Genomic DNA, 23,919 nt, shown 5'->3' on the forward strand with positions numbered 1-23,919 from the left:
TGTCTAGTGCAATTGCCTGTGAAAAGAAAATTATTTTAGATTATGAAATACAGTTACCCTTGAATGTTATCATCTTCTTTGGTCCATTATTCTCAAATGTTAAAATATTACTTCTTCAAGAACTTCAGGGACTTCCCTGGTGGAGCAGTGCTTAAGAATCTGCCTGCTAATGTAGGGCACACAGGTTCAAGCCCTGGTCTAGCCTTGGATGGGGGAAGATCCCACATGCCGTGGAGCAACTAAGCCCGTGCACCACAACTACTGAGCCCACATACCACAGCTACTGAAGCCCTCACTCCTAGAGCCCATGCTTTGCAACAAGAGAAGCCACCAGAGAAGCCACCGCAATGAGAACCCCGTGCACTGCAACGAAGAGCAGCCCCCGCTCGCCACAACTAGAGAAAGCCCGCCATACGCAGCAACAAAGACCCAACACAAACAAAAGTAAATAAATAAACTTATAAAAACAAAACAAAAAACTTCAGTAAGAAGAAAACAAAATTGGGAGCTTTATTCATGAAACCAAACAGATGCCTGTGTTTAAAAATAAAATGAAAAATATTGGAAAATTTAAATTGTAATCCAAATAATTAACTCTAAGCATTTACATGTGCCTTTATTTTTCTAGTCTATACTAAGAGAAGAGCCAAAGAGAAAGATAGAAAAACAAAACAAAACAAAGAAAATCTCTGATCTATATATTTTAATTTAACTAGATGTTAATATTTAAAACAGCATAGCTTCAGACTCACAAACTTATAGAATCTTCCAGAGGCATTTATGCATTATCATCAATTTTGTATCTGGAGACAATGTGATAATATGATCTGGTATGTCCTAGAAACTTTTCTTTTTTTTCCAAATTCTTTATGACATCTACCCATTTCAACAAATTGACACTATCATCTCAACTGGTTCAATTTGCAGTAACATCAAATTCTCATATCATTGCATGGTCTATGTTTATAAAATAATTATAATTTCTTTTTCTTTTTCCTATCATCCATATCAGAATTTATCACACACCTAACATTTTGTTTACTGCACTCACCAGACTTGCCAGATCCTGATAAAGATATGGAAAAGGAAAAGCATGCAGGAAAAAGAAAAAACACCACTTGACATTAATATACAGAATATGATCCTGACAATCAAGTTGTCATAAAGGCAGAGCACTTCTATTCTTAACATCTGTTTGCATGAGTGTCAATGCTTCAGAAAGACAGGATGTTCCATTAAGAACTTTGAGTGGTGATCATGGAGAGGGGTGGTTAGAGATGAAGATCTGGGAAAATGAAAAAGTTAGTATGCTCCCTGTTTCCAAAGATGTTTCCATGGACGAAGTCTGAGCTGCAGGGAGAGAAAGGGTTAATGAGATAAAGATAGAGGTAGAGGTAGTGGCAGAGGTAGAGATACAAAGAAAGAGAGAAGAGAAAGAGAGAGAGAGGATACACAGAAGACTATGATAATCCATTGTATTTAATAAATACCAAAAAAAAGCATTATTGTCCAGAACATATTTTAAAAACCCTCACAAACCATTAAGAAACTGACACATAACTCAGGAGAAATTGTCAATTTTATTTCCAGACACCATGGAAGGAAACCAGTATCAATAAGACTTGGAAAGATTCTCAACCTCACATTTCAATCAGGAAAATATAAAATAAATTAACAATGAGATACCATTTCATACCTACAAGGATGTGAAAAGTTAAATCATCACAAACGTTGGTATGGTTACACAAGGGAAGTTCTCGTATGTGTGGGCATAGAAGATGCACATGCCCTTTGGCCCAGCACTTCTACTCCTACATATTTATCTTACAGGAACTCATGCAGATGTACACAAGTAAACATGTATACAGATGATTTTTTTTTTTTTACAGTGAAATGAAATAATTTTCCCTTGGCAGAGGACTGACAAATTATATTTTCTCCAAAGTATAGAATACTCCACAGCAGTTAAAATTAACAATTTAGAGCTTCATATTTCAAAATGGATAAATCTCAAGAAAATACAACTTTGAGTAAAGAAAACCAAGTAGCAAATCATACATATAATATGAAAACATATATGTAGATATTGTAAACTCACAGAACAATAGTATACAAATTTAATGGATGCATATACATGTAGTAAAAGTACAAAAACATGCATGGAAACAGGACATACTAACTTCTGGTTAGGGGTTACCCTTGGAAAAGGTATAGGAGAGAAAGTGAATGGAATGGGTTGGGAGGTGAGGTGTTTTTGTAATATTTTCTTTCTTTAACAAAAAGAAAGTTGAAGAACTTCCAATGATGTGATCTTGACAGCAAGGTTGGTTTTTAATCTCCCAAAAATTCCTCCTGAAAAATAAACAAATCAATTAGGATGGAAAATGAGAAACCCATTGAATGCATCAAAATAAAACTAGAAGGCAAGACATTTCCATAAACTTCAGATTATGAATACAAATGATAAATCACCTACAGCCGTAGGACAAGAACATGAGCAAAGTTGAGTGGCAGGAATAGTGAGAAATGAATGGGAACAACCTAGGTACCCCACAAACCCAGGGTTCAAAAAAATTGTCAGTAAATATCCATTTCTGAGGAAAGAGAACATTGCATATTCTGGGTAGAAACCTGGAAGCAGATCTGAGAATGACTAGTGAAATGGAAAAGCCCCAGGGTTTGCAATTTGCAAATGAATTTAAACAGTTGCATGGAAGCATAAAAAAATCAAAGTTCTGAGCTAATTTCAATTTATAATTAAATGACCATAAAATTAAGTCACAGTTAACTTCCATTTATAAGTTAAATGACAGAACAAGGAAGTAAACAGAGAAATCCAGAATGTGAGACATTCTATAAGACAACTAATCCAATTTCTACAAGTTAGCACCTGGAGGGAAAAGTGGGGAGGGGAGAAACTTCTCTGAATGAAAAGCAACTTAGAGACATAATCAATTAAAGTGGGGACCTTGTTTAAATCTTGATTCAAACAAACCAATAAACACATTTTGGAGACAATTTGTACATTTGACTTTGGGCTAGGTATGAGATGATACCAAAGAAATATTGCCAATTTTATTATGAGTGAGAATAATATTCTGATTTTGTTAGAAAATGTCCATAAATTTTAGAGAACCATACTGAATCATGTAGGGATAAAATTTTGCTGTGTGATATTTGCTGTAAAATGCATCAAGAAGGAAAAACGAAAAGGAGTTTTAAAAAATAAGTCAGTTATACAAAGCCATGGTAATCAAAACAGTGTGGACCTGGCATAAAAACGGCTAATGGAATAGAATAGAGAACCCAGAAAGAAACCCTTGTGTATATGGTCAAATGATCTTCAACAAAAGTGGCAAGACCACACAATGGGAGAAAGAACAGTTTTTTCAGCAAATGGTGTTGAGAAAACTGAATATCCACATGCAAAAGAATTAATTTGGACCCTTACCGTACATTATTTACCAAAAATTAACTCAAAATGGATTAAAGTCCTAAAAGTAAGACCTGAAACCATAAAACTACTAGAAAAAAACATAGGGCAAAAGTTCCATGACACTGGATTTGGCAATGATTTCTTGGTATGACACCAAGAGCACAGGAGCAAAATTAGACAAATAAAACTATATCAAATTTAAAAACTTCTGTGCATGAAAGAAATGGCCAACAGAGTGAAAGGCAAACTTCAGATGGGAGAAAATATTTGCAAATCATATATCTGATAAGGAGTTATATCCAGAATGTATAAAGGACTCTAACAACTCAATGACAACAACAACAACAAAATTTTAAAATGGGCTAAAGACTTGAATGGACATTTCTCAAAAAAAAAAAGACATACATATGGCTCACAGGTACATGAAAAAATGCTTCAGCATAACTAATTATTAGAAAAATGGAAATCAAAACTTCAATAAAATATTACCTCACATCCATTAAGATGGCCACTATCACAAAAAATACAGAAAATAACAAGGGTTGGTGAGAATGTGGAGATATTAGAAGCCTTGTTCACTGTTAATGGGAGTGTAAAATGGTGCAGCCACTATGGAAAACAGTATAGAAGTTCCTCAAAAAAATAAAAATATAGTTACCATATGATCCAACAGTCCCACTTCTGCATATGTATTCAAAAGAATTGAAAACACAATTTCAAAGAGATATTTGCACACCCATGTTCATTGAAGCAGTACTCATAACATCTAAGAAATGGAAGTAACCCAGATGTCCATCAGCCAATGAATATATAAAGAAAATGTGGTAAATACATACATTGTACTGTTATTCAGGAAGGAAATCCTGTCACGTGCCAAAACATGGATGCAACTTCAGGACATTATGCTAAATGAAATAAGCCAGTCATAAAAAGACAAATACTGTATGGTTCCACCTCCATATGGTATCTAAAATAGACAAATTCATAGTAACAGAAAGTTGAATTGTGGTTTCCAGGGATTGGGGGAAGCAAGAAATGAGAAGTTGTTCAAAGAGTTTCAGTTTTGCAAGATGAAAAACTTCTAGAGATTTGTTGCATAACAGAATGAATATAGTTAACACTAATAAATTGTACACTCAAGAATGGTTAAGATGGGACTTTCCTGGTGGCACAGTGGTTAAGAATCCGCCTGCCAGTGCAGGGGACACAGGTTTGAGCCCTGGTCCAGGAAGATCCCACATGCTGAGGAGCAACTAAGCCCGTATGCCACAACTACTGAAGCCCACTCTCCACACCTACTGAAGCCTGCATGCCTAGGGCCCGTGCTCTGCAACGAAAGAAGCCACCACAATGAGAAGCACGCGCCCCACAACGAAGAGCAGCCCCCACTCACCGCAACTACAGAAAGCCCGTGTGCAGCAATGAAGACCCAATGCAGCCAAAAATAATAAATAGATTTATTTAAAAAAAAAGAATGATTAAGATGGTAAATGTTATGTTGTGTGTTTTTGCCACAATTAAAAAAATAAATAAAAAACAGATTCAGTGAATGTGACAAAATTTTGGTAATTGTTTTATCTTATGATTGGTATTTCTTGTACTAGACTCTTTAATTTTGTATCTATATCAAATTTTAGTACTTTTTTAAGAAAAATATTGAAATAAATATAGCAAAGTATTAATACTTATTCATTCAGGGCAAGGAGTAATTGGGTGTTTTTGTATGTTTGGAATATTTCATAACTGGAAAAAAGTAATAGATATAGAAAATTGGCAATATTGGACCTTAAGTTTATCCAATTTGAGTCTATGGGTCCCAATTTCAAATTAGTATAAGAAAGAGACTCCTATACTAGATTAATCTATTGTAGAGAAGACCAGTAGAGAAGACCACATAGCTCAAACAGGGCTATGTGGGGAAGATGAGGTCAGATCCAAAGGACTGATCTGTGCTTTGTAGAAACTCTGAAAATATATATTATAGGTCAGAAGTGCAGGATAGATTTTCACTGTAGATAAGAAAATGAGACACAGATGGGGAATAAGGCCTGGATATATTTGGCTGTCACAATTAGATGCCACTATCTAGTTGTGTCAGTAATAGATCCTGAGACTCCTAAACTAGTTCTTTTTCACTTTGCTGAAAGAGAAAAAAGTGCTTGCAGAATCCCAAGGTATCTGCTGCTATGCCCTGATGGCTAAAGATAATGCATGATTTTTTCTTTAGGAAATGCTAAAAAGCTGTCAGTTACAGTCATGACCCAGCCAAGATGACTCATGAGCTTTTACACAGTTTTATTATTGAAGACATAAAAGAGCAGAAACTGATAATAACATTAACATCAAAACAGAACCGCATTCCCCAAATCAAACAGGTCATAAGTAGCTATCAAAAAATAAAAAACAAAACAAAACAAAACCTTACCAGTTACTGAGGAAATCTGCTCTATATTTCACACCCACTCTATTGTGTGTTTTTTATGTTTTCTCAGAGTTAGAAGTTTCTGAATATGGCCTATTAAAGACATGTTGAAGCTTATTACTTATTGTTTATTTTGAAATAATTAGAAATTTATAAAAGTTGCAATAATGGAAAATTCACTTCATCCGCTTTCTCCCAGCGCTTACATCTTTCATTAACTACAGTACATCAAAACCAGGAAATTTATATTAGTACAATGTTGTATAGAGTTCTATGTTATTTTATTATATGTGTAGATTCCTATAACCACCACTGCAATCAAAATACAGAGTTCTTCCATCACCACAAAATTTACTGATATCGAAATCAAATATAGAAAACTTGCCTCCCTTTAAGTCTTTTAATTTTCTTTCTTAATTAGTTCCTCTACAAACAGCGAGATTCACATCAGAGAATATTGTACTTTTTGCTTCAACTGTTTAAACAAAAGTTAGAACATTTAAGAGAAGGAGACTCTTTTGTATTCACCCATAGTTGTTCTTTCTTCCTTCTTATGTTTTACAATTTCTTCTTTAATAATTTCCTTTTATAAAATTTGTATTTATTTATTTATTTATTTATTGGCTGTGCTGGGTCTTCATTGCTACGGGTGGGCTTTCTCTAGTTGCGGTGAGGAGGGGCTACTTTTTTTGTTTTTTTTTTTTTTGCGGTACACGGGCCTCTCACTGGTGTGGCCTCTCCCGTTGCAGAGCACAGGTTCAGGACACGCAGGCTCAGCAGCCATGACTCACGGGCCCAGCCGCTCCGTGGCATGTGGGATCTTCCCGCACCGGGGCATGAACCCGTGTCCCCTGCATCGGCAGGTGGACTCGCAACCACTGCGCCACCAGGGAAGCCCAGGAGGGGCTACTCTTCATTGCAGTGCGCAGGCTTCTCACTGAGGTGGCTTCTCTTGTTGTGGATCATGGGCTCTAGGTGCATGGGCTTCAGTAGTTGTGGCACACGGGCTCTAGAGCTCAAGCTCAGTAGTTGTGGTGCACAGGCTTAGTTGCCCCACAGCATGTGGGATCTTCCCGGACCAGGGCTCGAACCCGTGTCCCCTGCATTGGCAGGCGGATTCTTAACCACTCTGCCACCAGGGAAGTCCCAATAACTTCCTTTCTTATTCAAAGACTTCCTTTAGCCATTATTTTTGTCTATATTCTGCTGTTGACAAATTCTGTCAGTTTTCTTTCATCTGAAAATGTCATTTTCCTCGACATTCCTGAAGAATAAGATACAGGATTGACTTGTGGAGGCGAGATACAGGATTTGGGGTTGATGGTTCTTTTCTTTCAGTACTTGAAAAATGTGGCATTTCTTTCTGGCCTCCATGATGAGAAATCCATTATCATCCAAACTGGTCTTTCCGCTGATAGGTCGTGTCATTTCTCTCTTGTTGCTTTCAAGTTGTTTTCTTTGTTTTTAGTTTTCTAAAGTTTTATTTTGATGTACATTGGCATGGATTTCTTTGGGTTTTTCTTGTTTGGTGTTTATTCAGTTTCTTGAACCTGTTGCTTTGTGTTTTTGTTTTTTTTTTCCATGTTGGTTTTATACCAAATTTGAGACATTTCTTTGAGTACTTTTCAACCCCACTCTCTTTCTTCTCTTTTTGGGACTCCTATGACTCAAACGTTTTGCTACAGTACTACAGATCCCTGAGATTCTATTCCTTTTTGTTTTTCAATCTATTTTCTCTCTGTTGTTCAGATTAGGTAATTTCTAATATTCTATCTTCAAGTTCACTGGTTTTTTCTCTGTCCTCTCCATTCTGCTTTTGAAATATCCACTGAGCTTTTTATTTTCAACTATTTTATTTTTCAGCTTTAAAATTTCAACCTGGCCTTGCTTTATATTTTCCATTTCTTAGCTGATATATTCCACTTTTTCATTTGTTTCAAGTGTATTTATAGTTGCTCATTGAGACATTTTTATAATGGCTCCTTTCAAATCCTTGTCACATAATTTCACCATCTGGGTCATATTAGTGTTGACATTTGTTGAATGTCTTTTCTCATTCAAGTTGAGATTTTTCTGGTTCTTAGTATAATGTGTGATTTTTTAAAATTCTATCCTGGACATTTTGGGTGTTATGTTGTGAGACTCTAGATCTTATCTAGATCTTCTGTTTCAGCTGCCCTCCATAACACTATGTCAGTGGGGGAGGCAGATACTGCCAGGTGGGGATAAAGATCCAGATTCCCCACTTGGTCTCTTTTGAGACCAAAGGCTACCTCATTACTGCTGAATGGAGGTAGGATTTCAGGATCCCCACTAGGCCTCCATGACATTTCCCTGGTTGGGTGTGGAAGGGGTGCCACTGCTTCCCACATGACCTTCACATAGCTTTGACCTCCACTGACACTGCAAGAGGGGAACTGTTTTAGTACTGGCTGGTAGTGAAAGTTCCCCAATCAGCCTCCTATCATACCACCTCATTGCTGCCAGATGGGAATCCCTCAATGGCTTCCAGTGACACTGTGGGGAGAAGCTTGTTACTGCTGAGTGAGGATGAAAGTTCCATCTCCCCACTTGGCTTCTCGGACACCATACTGTGCCTTATTACAGCCTGACAAGGGTAGAAGTCTAGGCTCCCAACTCAGCTTTTGCTGACAGTGATGGAGCTAGAGCTTCATTTTGTTCTATGATGTATTTCTGCAGTAGAGTAGTTATTGTCTAAAGTTTTTTTGTCTTGTCAAGCTGTCCCTTTCTTTGTTTTTTGCTAGAGAAAAAGGGCTTTTATGAGAGCTCTTTTTTTTTTTTTTTTTTTGTCAATTCCTACTGGCTTTTTTAGGTTATAGCTTCTAGCACTCAGTGAGGATATATGAAGTCAAAAAAAAAAAAAGTCAAGGAGTTTGCCACCATGGTCTTTCTCGGGTTCCAAGGTCTGTAGCTGGTCTTCCCTCTTCTCACTACCTTTCACAGTCTTCTTATGTTTGTTTTATATATAATGTCCAGGACTTTTACCTGTGCTTAGCAGAAGGAAATGCATCTACTTCATCATGGTCTATAACCAGACAACAAGATTTTAGAACTTTATAAAGTTTAACCTTGTTCAGACTTTTTTACTTAAGCATTAAGCAACTTCTATTAAACTTTTAAAACCATTTAATTATAGTAAATATATGTATGAGTTACAGTGGAAGAACCACCTCAGCCCAACTCTAACAGCTAATGTAATAAATTCAGCACATAGTGGCTAAGGTCAGCCATCTGGGAAGTCATCTTTCAAAGAACAACATGATTTCCTTTGGAAACCAATAGCAATAAGGCTTAAATGTGGCTCAGGTATGTACTAACATAACTAAAGAAAGAAATATGTGAACTGATTATTAATGTGAAACCTGAAAAGGGGAAGTTCTCCAAAGCCAAGTGTAATACTTTTCATTTCAACACCACAAAGTAAGAAAATGCCCTGAGCAGGGAAGTGAATTTTCCAATCCTTTATCCTTAAACATTCCATCTTTAGGCAGAAAAATATAAGCAGTGGGCTACCATAATTTGACTAACTCCTTCGTTTTGTTCTGATTCCACAAAAACAGGTAACTGCACTTATCTGTTGGACTCCATATCAGCTCCTTATAGAGAGAGAACAGCTGAACAGAAGATTCAACTTTCTGATACCTGTGGCAACTCTTTCTCATTATAGTCCTTTAACCAGCCTTCTCACCAGTGTCTCATGAGTTTGACTGGTGTGTCAGTGCCTCATTTCCAGACCTTCAGAGCTGAGGAGCAGAGAATGGAAAGAGGGGCCATGAGCAACTTACTGCCTTTTTCTGAGACCCAGCTGACCTTCTTAAGCAATATCTCTAAACTCCTCAAATTATTCCAGTTGTTACTTATATGCTTTAAAAAGAGGCACTCAGAAACAACGCTGCTTTAACATGACTATAAATATTAATACCTAATAGACATTTAACTACAGTGAGCTAAGAACCATAAAGAAAAAAATATTCTTAAAGGTTCATATCCAAAAGAGTAAATGTTTCCTGATGGTAATCTGACAGTCTAATAACAGTCATTCTTCCATTCAACAAATAGAGTGTCTTTGGTACTATCCCAGGTGCTTAAGATAGGTCAGGAAAGGCAGCAGACAAACTCATGTCCTGTGGAACTTACATTCTAGAGAGTGAAGACAAGACGGAAAGAAGACATGTAAGTCATACAGATGTTAGAAAGTAACACATGCCACAGAAAAGAAAAAGTAAAGCAGAGTGAAGGGGATCAAGAGTGTGGGAGTGGAGGGGGAGGGTGTAATGGAAAACAGGATGGTACAACTGAGGAGGTGAGATCCTGCACAGATTCAAAGGAGACGAGGATTCTCTGCATGTAACAAGGACATCTGAGGACAAAGCATTGTAAAAGGGAGATATGGAGAAGATGCTATCAGAGAGGTAATGAGAGTACACATGATGATGTGGAGACTTTGTAAGAACTTTGGGTCTTATATTGACTGACACAAGAAGCCAATAAGGATATTCTTTTATGTAACCTTTTACTTTGATATAATTTCGAACTGACAGCAACGAGAAAAGTAAAAGGAATACCTCTACTCACATTAACCTGTTGTTTATATTTTCTTCCACTGACTTTTATCATTCTCTCTCTCTCTCTCTCATTACCCCCTCTCTCTTTCTTTTTGTTTCTCTCTCTGTCTCTCCCTTTAAATAGATAATTTTTTTTCTAAACTATTTGACAATAAATTGGAGAGATTCATGACTGTTTACCACTAAATATTTCAGTGAATATTTTCTAAAAACAAGGGCATTCTCTTATATAACCACAGTACAATTAATAAAATGAGGAAATTTGATATTGATAAGCACTGTTATCAACTCCACAGTCCATATTCAAATTTTGTCACTTTTCCCAATAATATCCTTTATAGTTATATTTTGCCCTCTGATACAGCCCTGGAACCATTTCTTCTTTAAGAAGTCTAAGTTCTTTTTAATGCAAAAAGCTAAATAGAAATCAAGCTCTGGGTATTAGGTGTGCTCATTGCTAATGCTATGTCATAACTTTTAGACAATCTCAGTGAACACATCTAGTATATGTACATATGTATGTGCACATATACACTATATGCCCATATAAATATAATCATTTCTATATTTAGCTAGATAGGTAGATATTAAAAAAAATTATGAGTTTATGATAATACTTTCCTTTTCAATCCAATACTAATATTCCTTCTTTCCATATTTATAACTCCCCGTTAAGATGCTACTCCCATTACCTTCAGTATATTTACTCATTTGTGTAAGCAAGTTTTAAAATTGCTAACCCATACCATTTCAAAAAGCAAACCTATTTACTAGAGTTCAATATTTGTTTAAAGTTTTCTTAAAGGTAAATTACATGCAAAGAAATGCATAACTATTGTGTAAAGTTTGATGATTTTCTGACACATGCATACATTTATGTAACCTGCAACCCCTCCAGTTCCCTTAACCAGTCAGGCAAAAGAAGTCAAGGGTATATGCAAGGAGATGATTGTAAGGATTGACCAGAGAATTTTAGTGAGGCAAGGAGGGAAGTAAGGGCATCGGTGGTGGGGGAGGAAGGGGAGGGACAATAAAAAGGAGATAGAATCAGTAGATTTGAGATTCATGTGGGGCTGAAGGATAATATGGGACATTTTCTTATGAACTGTCATATCTCTGTGACAGCATACTTATTGACATGATAGATGTTTATTGTCAAAATATGAAAATATATTGAGAGTTTATTTGATTTGGAATAATCCTAAAGGTTTCTTTTCCTTGGGAAATGCTTTCTTTCTTGAGGCCACTTATAGATTGGTGTATGCATTTATAAATTGCTTCTCACATCTGGTAATCTAAATATAAGAGTGAAAAATAAAAGAGAACACAAAACTTGTTTTATAGTTATTATTTAGTTTAGATGGCAATTCAGCAACTCTTCTAGATAGATGCCTTTCAGCTTTACAATTTTAATGAAGAAATGCAATTACCTTCTAATGGGAGACTTTGGGGTCCTGAAACACAACTGACACATTATAAGGTCCTTTTTAACCTTTGTATTCTGAAGCAGTTTTAGTAAGTTACAAAAATCCCTCCAAGAATGTAGTGTGAAATGTAACTATACTTTCTACTGTGTTGCTAAAAGGTTAACGGTGTTAGTTTTTCTATTTTCTAATTTAAAGAGAAAAAAAAGAGATAAGTCAAGATCTCTTTATAAAGCCAATAGATTCAATTCTAAAATTTCCACAAAGGTTATTTTCAGTCTTCAGCTAACAAGAAATGTTTGTTTTGCTGCAACTTTAATATAAGCTAAAATATGTACATATTCATAGTCTTTGTTTCATTTATGTAATTTATATCACCCATATGAAAAAGCCTTCACAAATAATCAATGACCAGAGCTGCTATAAGTAAAAGTAAATGGTTGCTCACAACACACAAATTCAATCCAGAGTTTATTGGTGATAATTTCAGCTGATGTATTGTCTTTATTGCCTTATTAAACAAATTTTTATATTTTCACTACAATATACTTGGATCGAAGATAGCTATCAAAACCCACAAGTGGGGCAAGACTGTTGGTATGTTTTCCTAGCTGACTTTCAACTCTATGACCCTAGAAAGTTCACTGAATCTCTTTATAGTTCACATTTCAATTGGTAAAATGGGGTGAGAGAGTTTAGGGATTTATATAAATTACAGATTTTCTTCCTTTGCTTTTCTTTTTTCTATTTTGTTTTTGGTGCAACATGGTTTTTGCTCACTTCATTGCTCTTTAGTATTACCTCCAGAAAGTCTGTAGAAAAAGAGAACAACAGTGAAATAAATGCATCACTTTTAAACTTGATTTCTTAAATTTACCAGTAATTACAATTGAGATGTAAAATGAAAATGTTTAAAATAATCGCTTTTTCCTAAGAAAAACTTATACTCTAAAGTTTCTTCTCTGCAGGTGTAGTTCTTCTATTATTAGTAAATATGTTCAAACCTGAATTTTAGCAAAGAAAGGAGTTGGACATTGTGAAAGGGGCTTTGGAGTTAGGAAGACAATGTTTACTAGTGACTTTGGTGATAATTATTTAATCTCTTTGAACCTCAAATTTCTTAACTGTAAACTGGGGCAACAAAATCTATCCTGAAAAGATTTTAATGAGAATTAGAAATAACATGTAAAATATTTAATACTATTGGTGATAAAGAAGAGACATTAAACATCCTTATCACTGTGTCTTAGACTCAGGGAGCCTGTGTCTGATCTCTGACTATCTGAGCAGACTTGACCAATTTTTGCTTTTTCAACAGTAAAAGAAAAATAATATCTGTTTCAGCTACTTTGTAGTAATAATAACACAAAAAGGTAATGAAATTACCTTTATTTATTACAAAATGCTATAGAAATAAATGAAATTAATGTTTACCAAAGTTCTATTGAAGTTTTGAAATTAGTTTATTTGTTTTTCATATTTGAATAGAGGTGCTTAGGTTGATACTTTAATAAATTACTAGGTGTCAAAAATACACAGACCATCAGTCTTTGTGTTTTTCTCCCTTGCTATCTCACGTTGCTGATAAGGGTAACCACCAGAGTTGGCCAGAGGCAGAGCTGAGAACTAGGTGAAGGTTGTCTTTGCTGCCTCCCACTGTCTCTGGCCTGCCCCAAGATGCCCACCGGGTGAGGTACTCCTGTTTTCATGCTGACTTTCATCCTCTTGCTCTTAGCTTCCTAAATACTTCTTAGTAAAAGCAAAGAAGTTAAATAATTAATTTTGAGCATTTAAAAGCTGTATCACAATACAAAATAACACCCTTTTAAAACTTTTTGCAGTATGATCATAAATATGGTTGCTTTTTGTAATAAATATTGCAGGGATTTATCTATTTATTCCCATATTCTATTCAGTATCTTTAAGGTACCTAGGCTGCTATATTTTTATTACGTTTTTCTTCTTCAGTTTATTTGTCCATGGCTTTACCTGGGTGTTTTAAAATTATTTGACTTTATTTTCAGCAATTTCATAAAGCTTTGCATCTGTTGTCAAATTTGCAGTTGTACTTGGCATTGTACTTACTTGGTACTATATTTGCACTATATTATCAGATGTTTACAATATCTGGCAATCAGCAAAAAATAGATAAAACACTTTACATAATGGGAAAAAATAGACTAGTGATTAATTTATGAGTGAACGTGTTTCTGTTGTTAAGACTTTTGTATCCCTACACAGCCTGCAACTACAGGGAATCATAAGAAATATAGAAGATTACCCATAACTCTATGAAACCAGCACTATTACTATTATTCTCATTTCACACATGAGGAAACTGAGGCTTAACCATGCTGAAATTGCCAAGATTATCAAATTAGTTTTATAAGTGGCAGAGTCAGGGATTAAACCCTGGATCTGTTACTTTCAGAGCTCTAATGACATCATAGTAAACCATAAAGAACTTCAATTTGATTATGTGTTTTTAAGAAAAAGCAGAGGAACAGGAAACAAGTTAAGATTAAAAAACAAATCTAGATCATTAATTTTGCACGAATTCAGGAAAGGACATTGATTCATAGCCTAAGAGAAGATGGGGAATGTAGAGATTATTTAGTAATGTCCTCATTTTCTAGATGAGGAAACTGAAGCCGTGGCAGGTACATTGATTGCCCCAAACCACGTAATCTCTTAAAACTATAACCCCTTGCTTTTTCCAAGATAGATTTGTGACTAATTAAATATAATTTATATCTTAATTGTCAGATCAGAACTTTTTAATAAGGTACATCATGAAGTTAGCTGAAACTGAAGAACATGAACTTGGCACTACTACAGTGACACAGAGAGGTGGAGAAAAGAATAGGATGATTCAAACATTAAACCTGTCTATATGGAGGCTTTAATGTGTATCAGGTACTGTTGGGTCCTGTGGGGAACAGAGATATATCAACCAATAAGGATAATGTAATGCAATAAGTGCAATTTGAAAGGCAAAACGCTGTGGGCACTCAGAGTGGGGAAGAATTAATTCAGCCTGAAAGATTTCTGTTGATCCTGTTGCAATGCTCCACAGAAGAGATGATATTTGAGTTTGACAGGCATCTGGGACTGGAGGCTATTCCACTCAGAAAGAACAGCAAAGGTATCAGGTATCATACATAGAGCAAAGTGTGTTAAAGGAACAGCAAGGAATTCAACGAGGCTCTAAATGTTTATGCAAGAGCCTCAGAGATGCATTTTGAAGAGTTCTTAGCTTATGAAAATTCCAAAATCATTCTGTTCAAAAAGGTCTTGCTCGTTTCAAATCTTGCTCGAATCAAAAATCCTTTAGAATACATTTCTACTCCGCTGGTATCAGCATTAGCAGCCTCACCAATGACATGCTCATTTGAAAAATTGTCACAAGCTGTATGTGTTGACTACCTGTGAAGAACCACAGACTTTCATAACTTTGGCTGTATTTTGCCTGTATGTCTTTGGAGAAATGTCTGGACTTTGCCAGACTATTTGCTTCTCAGTTATGAATAGAATTCAATAAAAAGGTAACTAATGCAAATAGCACTGACTAAATATGAACTAATGCAATGACAATCTTTACAGTTCCATAAGCAAAAAATCTTCCTCTTATGGTATCTGCTGTTCGTTGCACATTCTTTCCTCAGACTATTTATCGCTCTTAAAGCTTTTTTTGTTTTTTTATATATAAAGCAAAACTTTCTTGTTCCTTAACATTTTTTATACCCTCTTGGAATTCTTTGGTTAAGTTCAAGTTTGCATGAGTTTGGAGGGAATCTATATCATGAGTTTAAATGTTTGTTTTCTTCCTTCCTCCTAACCCTGAATAGATTGGGTGTTGAGGCTGTGGGTGGGGAATGACATCTTACTCACCTAGTATTCCTGGTATCTGGCACTTAGTAAGTGTTTAATCAATGAGAAATAGATGAATGAGAATAAGTGAATGGAACTGGTGAAAGCTGTACCCATCTGAGGATCTAGATATTGGCCAGGGTGAGTCTGGTAAGAAATAAAACTTAATTGTCTAAGAGAAGAGATTATCTGAAATATTGGGATTTTAAGGAGCCAAAAATACCCTTTGTACCTTTTCCTAAGTTCCCTAAATTGTGACACATAAAACAGTTGGAGATTTTTTTTAAAGTAAGTTGTATTACTGATAAGCTGTTTGGAGATCGTAACTTAAATCTACAGTCAAAATAGTTTTCTGATACTTCATCCCAGTGTTGGATAGACCTCTCTCCCAGGTCATCAGCATAGCTGGGAACTGAGGGCCCTTCCACAGGGGAGTCCCCTTACCATTTGGCAGAGAGCATATCAGATATTATTTGTTCATTCTAAAAATGTTAATCGTATATTATATGCTAGGTAGTATAGATACGATATTGAATAATTCCTGTGCTAACACTATTGAACTGAAGAGATGGTTTCAATACAGCATAATGGTGAGCTCCAGGGCACTAAAGAGGACAAGGGAGGAGCCCCAAGCCTGGACTTAGGAGGCTCCAGGAATGATTCCCATGAACTATCCAAGATGTGGCTTGAAGGAAAAGTGAAAGTTCTTCAGTAGAAAGGGGAGTGTTTTAGACAAGGAATGGAGTGTTTGAGGCATAAAGAACATATTTTAATGATTGGAGGGTAAGATATGAAGGAAAGGAGAGAATGAAAATGAGGCAGGAGAGTTTAGCAGAGGACAGATTAAGAAGGCCTTTGCAAGCAATTTTAGGTACTTTCTATTGGACTCTCTCTTAAAGGGAACAGTAGTTAACTGAATGGCTTCCAGCTAGAGAATAATATATGGTAGATTGGCCACTTTGTGAAATGCACTAAGAAAGATGGCAAGAGGACCATTTGGGAGGTTTGAACATCAGTAGAGGCAGGGAGGTTGGAGAGAAGTAGACAGATTTGAGAAGCATATAAGATGTAGCATCAAGAGGAATTAATGGCAAGTGAGTTGAAAAAATGGGAGTCAAGCCTGATGCTGGTGTTCTCTGGTTTAAGTGGAGAGATGGTGTGGCCATAGGAGATACAGAAAAATGAAATATAGGAATGTAATCTGGGCTGGAGATAAAGATTTGAAAAACATTAACAAGATGGTAAGTTTATCCAGGTGTTGACATTGCAAAATCTAAAATGGAAGAAATACTGAAACACTGAAGTATTCCACTGAAACTTAACCCAAGATGTAAAGATATTCTGAAAAACAGATCCTTTGTAGAGTGGTTACTACAAAAGATTCAAATATTCCCCTTGGGCAATTATAAAGCAAATCTATCTGCAAAGGTACACTTATTGCCTAATATGAGTTACAGTTGTGTGCCATGGATTATTTGCTAGTGGAGGGGTATTTTCCCCTCAGTTATAGATAGAAGAAGTACTTTCCCATGTTCATCTTTGCCCAATATGTGATCTGGAATAGCTCAATACAATTAGCTGCTTCAGTTCAGAACATTGCCAGAACTGAAGCAGCAAAGTGTGACAACTCCTACAAATGCAAAAAGATGCATTGCTAAGTATCCTCAGGGTGACTTGACTCTGTATGATTAGCTCCCCCACTGATCATGTGCTCAAGCAGAATTTTACCATTCTATCATCAGAGAATACAGATGCCCAATAATCAAGATGTAACTGAATTAGAGGATTCTACTACTTGAAGAAAACTTAGAATCCACCAAAGCCAAGAATCATATATCTTGGAAAAATCTTTAAGGTTATTTGGGGCAACATTTTCAATTATGAGTCAAGATCCATCAGTGGGTTGTGAAATCACTTTTGTAGGTTACAACTTGCTTGTTTTAAAAACTGAAATAGAGTAAAATAGACTAGAATAGAAAATATCAAAGCACATCGTGCATTGAACAAGTAAATATTGTTTTGCAGAACAGCAAACGTGGACAGAAATAAACAAAAGCATTTTGGTGACAACAACAACCTGAATAAATGTGGAAAAGTAAAAAAAAAAAATAAGGAATGTCTGGGGAATATCAAATAGTACAAGATGGTTGTTGTTGTGTATAGATGCAGATGATTTGTGGGAGACAAAACTGGACCATTACTGGAGCCTATGTTCACTGGATCATGAAAAACAACTAAGGAGTTAGTATGTCGTTCAGCAAGCAGTAGAGAACCACAGAAGGTTTCTGAACAGGAAATTAACATGATAGAAAATTTAATCTTAGAGCTGTGTGGAGGGTCATCTTGTAAAGAGATTGGGTAGCATTTGTAGCAATAATTCAGACACAGGGAACGCAAAATCTGCATATGCTAAATTTCTTCCTGACTCTGGGCTTTGCACATGCTGTTCCCTCTGCCTGGATGCTCTCCACCACAGCTTGTACCACCTTATGCTAGTTATTTACTTCTAGTCTTTCACATATCAGTGAAATTTCTTCTCTAGGTGAAACTTCCTGACCTTTAAGACTAGGTTAAATTCCTCTGATTGTATATATCACATTTATGATCAGATAACTAATATGCTATTATTTAGTGTCTGTGTCATCTGATAGAATGCAAGGTCCATAATGAAGAGAATTTGTCTTGATCAGAGCAGTATCCTCAGCAGTTAGAGTGGTGCCTTGTACACTGTTGACTATTAATAACTTTTTGTTGAATAAATGAAGGAGTAGTGACAGTTACTACAGAAAGAAAACTAAATGCAGGGGATATTGGAAAGGAAAACCCAGCAGGACTCCGGGATTTATGACATATTGGAGAAGAAACAGGGAAAAGCCAAAGATTGTCATTCCTCCTTTCAACAAATATTTGTTCCACATACAATACTTTCTGTGTCAGGTAGTACTCTGCTGGACCCTGGGAAAACGGAAGTGAATAAGACATAATTTCCTAACATCAAGACGCTCACAGTTAAAAATCAAAGAAAATTTTTATGTAACACTGTTGAAAGCACTTGATATACATTAACCTGACAACAACTTTATAAGCCAGGTACTATTATCATCCCCATTTTGTAGATGAGGAAACTAAGACAAAGAGAGATTTAAAAACTTGCCTGAGTTCACTCTGATAAGCGGCAGAGCTGGGACTGGGCTCCATTTTCTTAATTACTCTGCTATATTGCTGCTCCACCCTGGAGCAAGGGACACAGACAGGTACGCAGATCATCACAAAATGACATAAGAATAGATATACATAAATAGTCCAGAAGTAGCTCAGAGAAGAAATTGATTATCTATCTGAAAGGGAGGGTCAATGAAGACTCACTGGGGAGAAGTGACATGAAACTGAGTTCTGAGGGATGAATTGGAGTTTGCCATGTGGGAAGAGTGCTGGGGAGAGCATTCTAGGTGACAGCAGTTTGAGGCAGGAAAGTATTAAACAATGTGATGTTTAGGGGATCTACATGAGTTTGGAATTTCTGGAGAATTCCTGGAAGAAGACAACAACACATGTGTCTAGAAGGGTTAGAAGGGGAGGTTTGTCTACCACCCTAATTTGCTGAGACCTGATTCCGCAGGTTATAGGGAGTATGGAAGCACTTAAGAAGGAAGGGTGCAGCGGCTTAGCACAGAAGGTCAGACTGACTTATTAGAAACACCACCTTAGCAGACATGAAGCAGGATGGACTGAGGGGGTGAGCTAGAAGCAGAGAGACAGATTAGGAGGCCACTGTAATCAACCAGGCAAGACATTATGAGGGACCAATTTAAGGCAGTAAGAGTGGACACAGAAAGAAAAGGATTTACAAATGCTGCAGAACTTGGAGAGGCACTGGATGTTGGGGAGAGAAAAGGAGAAGATAAGGGTCTTTTCAAGGTTCTTGACTTATAAAATCAGGCTACTAAAGGTTGGTGGGGACAACCAACCAAGGGAGGGGAGGATTTCAGAGGTTAAAGATGATGAGTTCTGTTTGGAGCAGGTTTCATTAGGGACAGGTTGACTTTCTGGGTGAAAAGTGATGTACTCGGTAATATGGTGTCTCTGCTAAGCAAAATGTTTGAGGTTTGCAAGTGGAGGCCATGGGTATGAATAAAGTCACTGAGAGGGAATAAAGCAAAGATCTGAGGGCTGAGCATAGAACCTTGGGGGACTGATCACAGCAGGAGTGGGAAGAAGAAAAGGAGCCAGAGGAAGAAAGTAAAATGTGACCAGAGAGACAGGAAGACATTCAACCAGCTTTGCATCACAAATCATAGAAACAATGGATACACACCCTCCCCCGACTGCAGTACGGCAAATTCCTACTCATTTGTTAGTCAATGTTCAAGCCTTTCCTAGTTTGGAAAGGCTTCCCTGACTGCCCCTTTCAAAGTAAATGCTTCTTTTCCTTTGCTGCCAAATGCTACTTGTGTATAACTTGCATTTTATAGAAAGTATTCCTTCACATCTCTGTCTGAACATGTCTTAACACTAAAGCATTTTGAGGGTAGAACATTATTTAATTCCATATCACATTGTCTATAGAAGATGCGCACAATAACTGTCGGTTGAATGGAACACTTTGGGAAACACCTGGTACCATTTAGACTGCCTCAGAAAGGGTCACTACAAAATCTACCTGATTCTGTTCCCACTTAATCCTTCTATAATAGGAAGTTACTTCCATTCTCCAAATTAACCCATGTTGATCTCTGTTCCTGGAAAGCTCATCTCCTACTAATTGCCTTGTGAAGTCCTAATCTTCCTTCATAGCCCAGGCACATTTTCCAGAAGGCCTTTCTTACTGCCAGGCCAAACATCAAGCTACCATCAAAGTCCCCATACCCCAAAGTTCATTATCCCTCTTCTATACAAACTGTCTTAAGCATATTCCTGATTGCACACTTTTTGCACTGACCACACACTATTATTCGGATGTGTTCATCTCTGTGTCTCACATCCTAAACTGTGAGCCTGAGTGAAAAATCAATGTCTTAAGGATCTGTGGCTCCAGCAGCTATCACAGAAGCCAGTACATGGCAGGTACTTGGGTGAGGAATTGGATGGTTTTTGTCATCTGGCCATCAAGTGGGCCACCGCTAGAGGGCACTGGCAGCTCAATCTGACTGGAGGTGCTGGAGGTGTTTCCACAGCCTGAAACAAAGGATCAGGGCTGTTTGTGAAGGCACCAGGACTCAAACCTGGACTTCTGTATTTCACCCAGGCAGAAGGACAGAGGGTCGATGCTCTTATTAGCCCTTATTTCTGCCTCGATTTCTTTGCGCTGAATGCCTCACTAGGTTTCTACCTAGTTTCTCTAACTTGCAATGTATTCTCCTTACCTCCTCAGGTGTGTCTAAGAAACAGCTCTATTCCAGTCAACTCTTCTTAGCACGTTATAGAAGGCCCTGCACTATTGCCCAAACTGCCCTTGTTGTTGTATGTCTGCCACTGGCCGTGGTCCTCCACCACCCTGGCAGTACCAAACCGTTTTGCTGTTCACTGAATAGACTGTTGACTCACACATCACATGCTATTAGCTCAGGCTGTTTCTTCATCTGTAAATAGTCTTCCCCACCTCTCAGACTCCCACTTGTCAGGTAAGGATCTTTTATAATCTACTCGATGAAAAGTTTTCCTACCATCAGGTAGATTTTGCTGTTCTTTCTTCTCTATATTTGAAGACTGTAACTTTACTGGCATTTATTATACTATTCATATTTATTTGTTCTCTTTTTCCTCTCTTCCAGTTTATACTTTCTCCTCAAGGGCAGGTATCACAATTCAGAACCTACAGGCTGTTTACTTGTAATAAAAAATGGCTGGAAAGATAAAGGAACTTTCATGGTCACAAGATATGCTCATGAGGCCAGGCTAGGTCCTAAAGAAGGTTTCCCAACTGGGGTGGCAAGAAAGAAACTTTTTTTTTATTTTTTAAATTTTATTTATATAGTTATTTATTTTTAGGCTGTATGTGGGATCTTAGTTCCCTGACCAGGGATCAAACCCATGACCCCTGCAGTGGAATCTCAGAGTCTTAACCACTGGACCACCAGGGAAGTCCCAGAAAGAAACTTTTAGACACATTATTCTCCAAATTAACAAAACTCTTCAGTGGCTCGTCTATGCTTATATTGAAAATAGGCAGCATTTGTGTCACAGTCCTCTCCTCCTTGTCTGTAATAGACTTTACTGAATACCATGACAGGCAAGAGCCAGCAAGCCCTCAAGATGAATTCCATTTGCCATTTGGGGTCTGTAAGAGAAAGGTCAAACTCCTACGCAAAACATATAAGGTTCTTGTACCGTGGATATACTAGGCCTTTGCATCTTTATAATTGTTTGCTTTCTCTTTGTTTTCCCTTTGAGACTATGTCTCCCCTGATAATAGGGTTTACTTCCTCCTATCTCCATAGCTCCAGCATCTGACATAGTGTCTGACCCAAACGTGCACTTATTAAATACTCAATGCATGAATGAATGAATGTTTTATTCCCTTACTCAATGGATACTAGCTGCCTAAGTATCTATCCTTGCGGTTTGGATGGCTTAACTTTTTGCAGCTCAGTTCCCTGGAGTTGGGCACAAGGTAATGGATAAGTGGACTTCAGAAATCCCAAAGGGTGTCCATAGGGAAGCCTGTCTGTAGGTCACAGAATCACAGCCCCCAAGGCTGTGTTCTGGATAATAATTTCCATCCCCAGGGAAACAGAACTGTCAGTTAGGCAGACTCCTCCTAAGAACAGTCTAGAGAAACATGAGGACTTCTAGAATAAGAACTGAAATGGGAGCTAAAGTGAAAGCCTTATTCTACAAAATAGAATCACTGGAGGAGACTCACGCTTGAGTTTCTCTTTTCTGGAGAAGGCTGATCCTCACGAGTGCAGAAACCTTGAGTCATAGCTGCCTTGTAGCCACACAGGAAGGCAAAAATACCAAGCCATACTTGGAGGTGGCTGGAGCCACAGGAAGTGGCTCAGGTGGTGGGCAGGACTAAGTGGCCTTGTTAGAAGCTGGCAAAGGCTGTGCCTTGGTTTTGAGATGGGGCTGCAGCAGGGACTCTGGTCCATCTCTGTGTCCTTGCTACCAGGTTTATAGCAAAGGCTCAGAAATGTTTGCTGAATTGTTAAATCATGATTTTTTCCATCATGGGCCACTGAGCAACAGACCTGAGACCGGTGATTAATTCCAAATGATTTGGGCAAGATAGAGGAAAGCAAGAATGAAGAGACCCTAAAATCATGCTAAGATTTCTAATGAGAAATCTAATGTGAGGGGCTTCCCTGGTGGCGCAGTGGTTAACAATCTGCCTGCCAATGCAAGGGACACAGGTTTGAGCCCTGGCCTGGGAAGATCCCACATGCTGCGGAGGAACAAAGCCCGTGCGTCACAACTACTGAGCCTGATCTCTAGAGCCCGCAAGCCACAACTACTGAGCCCACATGCCACAACCACTGAAGCCTGTGCACCTAGAGCCCATGCTCCGCAACAAGAGAAGCCACGACAATGAGAAGCCCGCACAATGCAACAAAGACACAACACAGCCAAATATAAATAAATAAATAAATTAATTAAAAAAAAAAGAAATCTAATGCGAATGCGAACCTGCTTACCTGATAGGCAGGTGGCTTACCTGACCTGAAATTAGCTCTACTGTTAAATGCCTGTGTGGAGTCATCCATTTTTAAGGTGCTATTTTAGCTTACCAAAAATTAAACTATGCTCTCCCCTCCCACATTCCATTTGAGCAGTGTATCTGTCATATTAAGATACTTTTATCAAGTTTACCAGCCTGTTTGTTAAAGTTTTGTTACAGTTAGTCACCAGAGAATTATAAATATCTTTAGCCCAGATGCGGTTGTGTTGAAGGAAGGGAGGGGAAAAAGGAGGATAAGGGTGGCAGTTGACTTGTTAAAAGCCATCGCTGTATTAAGTACTTTGAATTGCTTCTCTATTGTTCTTCCCCATGGGTTTGAGGTTTATTAGACATGTTGATCTGAGTGGCCCCATGTTGTGGGAGATGGTTTGTGTTTTTCTTGGCCATATTCTCACATCCTTCCTGCAAGGGATAGTGGTATATCTCTTGAAGAACTATAAATAATTTATTTTTATCTGGCAAACAGTGTGCATAACTGGTGATGTTTCTCTCTTTGCAATGGT

At 37.4% G+C, this 23,919-nt stretch overlaps 1 long non-coding RNA gene across 1 annotated transcript; it reads right to left on the reverse strand.

The window, feature by feature from the left end:
* Nucleotides 1–1,570: 1,570 nt before the first annotated feature.
* On the reverse strand, nucleotides 1,571–23,451 carry LOC307176126. Its single transcript, XR_013824613.1, has 3 exons — nucleotides 23,373–23,451; nucleotides 18,893–18,970; nucleotides 1,571–2,352 (listed from the first exon to the last, which is right to left on the reverse strand). It is a non-coding gene; the product is annotated as an uncharacterized lncRNA (long non-coding RNA).
* Nucleotides 23,452–23,919: the final 468 nt, after the last annotated feature.

This window comes from Stenella coeruleoalba (assembly GCF_951394435.1).
Source record: "Stenella coeruleoalba genome assembly, chromosome: 1".
Classification (NCBI taxonomy): domain Eukaryota; kingdom Metazoa; phylum Chordata; class Mammalia; order Artiodactyla; family Delphinidae; genus Stenella; species Stenella coeruleoalba.